Consider the following 6,210-nt stretch of genomic DNA (forward strand, 5'->3'; position numbering starts at 1 on the left):
ACTTTGGAAACACGAAGGATCCATCAGGAATAACTTGTAGAATAAGTCTTACAATTTCCTCATGGATGAATGGATAACCTTGCTGAAAAGGAATCTATAATGATAGGTCCTCCAGCCGGGGGGGGGGGTGCTAGGCATGACATCATGTTAGCGGGTCATCAAAGGATCAACATCATAACTCTTGGAAAGGTGTCCCAACCCTCATATCTGACCGAGATTCAGATCCGATTGGTGTCAGGATACCTCAGACTTAGGATACCTGAGAAGAAAAGGTGCAACGCAAATTGATGATATGACATTGTAAGATTCTCGGGGAAATGAACTATGAAGTGTTTTCCGTTATCAAGAGTCCATCATTAACCCAAGGAGAGGACAAGGAGGTGTCTGGTGAACTCAACGGCAATTCACCGAGATTCCCAAAAGATGGATTTCCACAATTAAGTGAACAAAGAGATAACATTGGTCAGATCAAATGATATAAGGAAGTATGCTCGAGGAAAACATACACAATTAAACATTGGTTGAAAGGTGCGCCCGAAATATGGGTTGGGTTGCACGACCAATGTCAGAATGGTGATTCAATAGTCAATAGCCTAAGAATGAACTTTCGACCATTAACTTCAAAAAAATAGGGTTGCTAGAAGGAAAGAATCCAAACAACACCGTTCACTTGTTGGAATTAACACGGGGACCAAGAAAGAATGGTGATGGTGAGAAGTATTTCTATGTCAAGAATTCTCAAGAGGTGGAACAAATCTCAGAACATTCTTGACATAAAGGATGGTAATACTCCAAGGTAAAGAAGAACAATTGCTGGATAGCAAGGAACTCAAGGTATAACACCAAACATGAACAAGCTTGTGTTGGTGGGAAGGTAATAAAGTGGTCGATGATAATACAATTCATCGAGGGCAAGGATGGTATTTCTCATCATGAATTCAATTGATATCCTGGATGAGCTCAGAAGGTTGATGATCACGACACCTTTGTCGCGAGAGTTCATGAAGATGTAATCGATCGGCGACGACATCAAGTCAAAGTAATGATGAAGTGAAAGTTTATTGGAACCAAGGGTACGACTCAACTCGAAACCAAGCTTGTTGTTCAAGGCGAAATGGTATGACGATGAGGATCGACATAAGGTTAGTTCATCGTCGAAAATTATGCTCCGAGAAGAAGGACCGGGTAGCACAGTTAATATCATCACGACAATGATATAGCCAAACAGGCTAGGAATGGCGTGATCGGGTACAAACTCGTACTTATAGAAGCTTACCGAAGAGTTGTTGAACCGTAGTGCGGACTCGGTTCAGTTATCGGTGTCTTTGAGTGTTCAATAACTCAGAGCCCGCGAAAAATTGAAATCAGTGGGAAGGTAGCATTTGATGAAGAACTCATAAAAAGTTATGCAGTTCCATGATAATCTCGAGATGCCAGGGGGGTAATACTCGACACAAGATCAAAGTAAAGTTTGGACTAGTGTATTGATCCATAGAAGACAATTGTTTTAAATTGTCCGAGAAATGAGATCAAAGAAGATCAATCATGGTCGGAACCACGGTTGCAAGGGATCAATTCACAGATACCATATGTTAGTTATCAAGGAAATAGTTATTATTACAAGAAGCTTCTATGACAGGATCTACATCGTGTCCATGGGCATGAACACAAAGTTCAAGGTCAACTCCCACTTCTCCAATGCACAACCTTTCATTCACTTCTCGCGCTCAATGAAGTTGTAGTTTTGAAATTTTATCTGGCAAAATACCAGAAGAGTACGACTCGTGAAAACTTTCGAGTTCACACCTATTAAGGAAGGCATAGGTTCAACCCATCGGGGCATCTTAGAATCATATACCAGAATCTTTAGAAGTAATTAACTCAAGCTCGAAGACAGAGCATGGTTAAGAAAGCAGAGGATACAATTTACCAAAGGCATTATGTATCAGAGGAAGAACTTCCAAAGTGATTGAATATGAGGGACGTTGTCGGATAAAATCCAACAAAGGTCTTGATGGTCCACAAAGGATCTGATACGAGTATCGGTACTCAACTAGAGGAAGAAGAATGCAAGGAGATCAGATTATAGAAACAACTGACTAACTCAATTGCCAAATGCAAAGGAATTATGATTTCCTCAAGGGATCAGAAGCAATGCTCTGATTAGGGATGGATAAGTTGAATAGCCTTAGGGTACAATCAACGACAATTGGATTGGTCGAGAACCAATTCCAGTTAAAAGAATGGAAGCTCAGCCGGAAAGGTAATTTATAAGGATCAATGATGATTGCGTGTATTCGCAACATATTGAGTCATCAGACTCAAAATGATAATGACAAGGAATGTCAATAAGATTTCTATACTTATGGGATTAATCATAATGAAAGCAAACAAGAAATTTCAAGAGCCAAAGGCTCCAGAGGATTTTCGGAAGATCGAATAGTATTTTGAAGACTTTTGTGAAACTCATGAACAACTGGGGATGAGCGGATACTTGACAAGTGCGGCGATTTATTTGAAGGGGTATTCATGTGGCAAAGAACTGCTAGGCAGTAGGCACGAAGTATTCTCGGAACAATAGAGAAAACTTCGGGTATCTTGTAATAACAAGAACAATGGGGAATGATCGTAAGAATGGCAAGTGTAAGTAGTTATCCATAAGGATTTATCGGTGGTCGGGAATAGCAAAAGTGATGGGCACAAAGTCTCGAGAGAATATCAAAGAGTATCTCCGACATCTTCTGATGCAGTCGGTGACCATCTGGACTGAAGGGGCTCTCCGGGAGAAAGTATTTTCGAGAACCTAAAGTTACTTTTTAGTAAAAATCGTTTAACCCGAATAGAAGAGGGTTCAGAATCCCAGAGTAAAGGTCGAGGAATAAAAGATCCTAATACCTCCCGATGGCGACGTGGGCCCATGGGCCACACAGCCATGTTAGTAAAAGTTTTTCAACGACTAGACTCGACTTCGGCCAAGGAGTTGGAAAGGGGGGATTCCTACAGGCAGTCGGCTCTGATACCAACTTGTGACGCCCCCGATTCAATCGTACACTAATCATGCATGCAAATGTGTACGATCAAGATCAGGGACTCACGGGAAGATATCACAACACAACTCTACAAATAAAATAAGTCATACAAGCATCATAATACAAGCCAGGGGCCTCGAGGGCTCGAATACAAGTGCTCGATCATAGACGAGTCAGCGGAAGCAACAATATCTGAGTACAGACATAAGTTAAACAAGTTGCCATAAGATGGCTAGCACAAACTGGGATACAGATCGAAAGAGGCGCAGGCCTCCTGCCTGGGATCCTCCTAACTACTCCTGGTCGTCGTCAGCGGGCTGCACGTAGTAGTAGGCACCTCCGGTGTAGTAGGGATCGTCGTCGACGGTGGCGTCTGGCTCCTGGACTCCAGCATCTGGTTGCGACAACCAGAAAGGAAGGAAAAGGGGAAAAAGGGGGGAGAAAGCAACCGTGAGTACTCATCCAAAGTACTCGCAAGCAAGGAACTACACTACATATGCATGGGTATATGTGTAAGGAGGCCATATCAGTGGACTGAACTGCAGAATGCCAGAATAAGAGGGGGATAGCTAATCCTGTCGAAGACTACGCTTCTGGCAGCCTCCGTCTTACAGCATGTAGAAGAGAGTAGACTGAAGTCCTCCAAATAGCATCTCCAAGTAGCATCTCCAAGTAGCATCTCCAGTAGCATCGCATAGCATAATCCTACCCAGCGATCCTCTCCTCGTCGCCCTGTAGAAAAGCGATCACTGGGTTGTATCTGGCACTTGGAAGGGTGTGTTTTATTAAGTATACGGTTCTAGTTGTCATAAGGTCAAGGTACAACTCCAAGTCGTCCTGTTACCGAAGATCACGGCTATTCGAATAGATTAACTTCCCTGCAGGGGTGCACCACATAACCCAACACGCTCGATCCCATTTGGCCGGACACACTTTCCTGGGTCATGCCCGGCCTCGGAAGATCAACACGTCGCAGCCCCACCTAGGCTCAACAGAGAGGCCAGCACGCCGGTCTAAACCTAAGCGCACAGGGGTCTGGGCCCATCGCCCATAGCACACCTGCACGTTGCGTACGCGGCCGAAAGCAGACCTAGCCTAGTGGCGTTCCAGTCCAATTCGGCGCGCGCCGCTCCGTCGCTGACGTCTGAAGTGCTTCGGCTGATACCACGACGTCGGGATACCCATAACTACTCCCACGTAGATGGTTAGTGCGTATAGGCTCGTAGCCGACTCAGATCAAATACCAAGATCTCGTTAAGCGTGTTAAGTATCCGCGAACGCTGAACAGGGCCAGGCCCACCTGTCTCCTAGGTGGTCTCAACCTGCCCTGTCGCTCCGCCACAAAGTAACAGTCGGGGGTCGTCGGGAACCCAGGCCCACCTCTACCGGGATGGAGCCACCTGCCCCTTTAGCCCCCAACTCCGAACAGTATCACAGGTAATGTAACAGTGTAAAGTATATAGTATATGCCCGTGATCACCTCCCGAGTGATCACGGCCCAATAGTATAGCAAGGCAGACTGACAAGAATGTAGGGCCAATAATGATAAACTAGCATACTATACTAAGCATTTAGGATTGCGGGTAAGGTATCAATGACTGTAGCAGCAATGTCAGGCTATGCATCAGAATAGGATTAACGGAAAGCAGTAACATGCTACACTACTCTAATGCAAGCAGTATAGAGGAGAATAGGCGATATCTGGTGATCAAGGGGGGGGGCTTGCCTGGTTGCTCTGGCAAGAGAGAGGGGTCGTCAACTCCGTAGTCGAACTGGTCAGCAGCAGCGTCGGTCTCGTAGTCTACCGGAGAGAAGAGGGGGAAGAAATAATGCATACAGAGCAAACAAAGCATCACAAAATATAACAAGGCAATACGCGGTGTTCGGTGTGCCCTAACGCGGTAGTAGGTGATACCGGTGAAGGGGGAAAACATCCGAGAAAGTATTCCCGGTGTTTCGTGTTTCCGGGCAGAGGAGCCGGTGGGGGAAAGTTGCGAGTTCGATAGGTTAGGGGTGTGTGGCGGACGAACGAACTGCGTATCCGGATTCGTCTCGTCGTTCTGAGCAACTTTCATGTTGAAAATATTTTAATCCGAGTTACGGATTAAAAGATATGATTTTCTAAAGATTTTATTAATTTCTGGAATTTATTTAATTATTTAATTAATTCGAAAAATGAATTTATGACGTCAGCATGACGTCATGCTGACATCAGCAGTCAACAGGGGTTGACTGGGTCAAACTGACGCGTGGGTCCAATGGGACCCACCTGTCATACTCTGTTAGGTTAATTAGGATTTAGTTAAACTAATTACTGTTTAATTAAGCTAACAGGTTAATTAGATTAATTAATTAAGGTTAATTAACTTAATTAATTTAGTTAATTAATTAATTAATTAAATTTATTTTTATTTCTTTTTTTTTCGTTCTCGGTCTGTGGGCCCCTCGTGCCATAGGCCCAATGGCCTATGGTGGGTCGGGCGACGGGCATTGGTGGTGGTAACGGGCGCGCCCGACTATGGGCGAATCAGAGCGCTGCTTCGGTCGAGGCCATCAGTACGGCCGCCGGCGCCCATGACGCCGGTCAGGGGAAGCGGCGGAGGGGAGGAACTGGAGCGGGAGGCCGGCGCAGATGGCCGCGGTGGCCAGCGGGGTCGTCGCGGGCGGTCTCGAGTAGAGACAGCGAGCGGGGCGATGGTGGTTGCGTCGGAGGCAGCAGGGGGCTGCGGTGGTGCGGGCCACGGCAGGTGCGAGCGCTCCGGGAAGGAGCAGCACTACAGGTGCGGCTCGGCGCGGCTGCGGTTGCGCGTGACGGCACGCCGGGCGAGGCTAGGCCGCGGTGAGCACGGGCGGCGCGCGTACAGGGCGATGGTCAGGGGCATGCGCCGAGTGCGGCGGCCGCGGCGACGGACTAGGGACGCACGTTCGAGGGAGACAGAAAGGAGAGGGGAGTTTCGCTCACCCCCGATGCAGGGGTTCGCCGGCGAGGCTCGACGGAGTCCGCCGGGGAGGAGGTCGGGGAGGCGAGCGTCGACGGTAGGCGGCGGGGCGTCCATCCAGCGGCGAGGTGGCGAGGCGTCCATCCAGTGGCGTGGTGGCGGGGCGTCGGGCGCGGGGTGCTTGGCGACGCTGGAGAACGGGAGAGGGTGGGTGTCTCGGTCACGAGGAGTGGGGTTTCGTG

General features: G+C 47.6%; 1 protein-coding gene across 1 annotated transcript in view; it reads right to left on the minus strand.

Annotated features, from left to right (window-relative positions):
* Positions 1-6,210, minus strand: part of LOC119367283 (peroxidase 2-like) — a 13,503-nt gene that overhangs the window by 5,474 nt on the left and 1,819 nt on the right. The gene's annotated exons all lie outside the window — the stretch shown is intronic.

The sequence above is a fragment of the Triticum dicoccoides genome, chromosome 2B, assembly GCF_002162155.2.
Source record: "Triticum dicoccoides isolate Atlit2015 ecotype Zavitan chromosome 2B, WEW_v2.0, whole genome shotgun sequence".
NCBI classification, from domain to species: Eukaryota; Viridiplantae; Streptophyta; class Magnoliopsida; order Poales; family Poaceae; genus Triticum; species Triticum dicoccoides.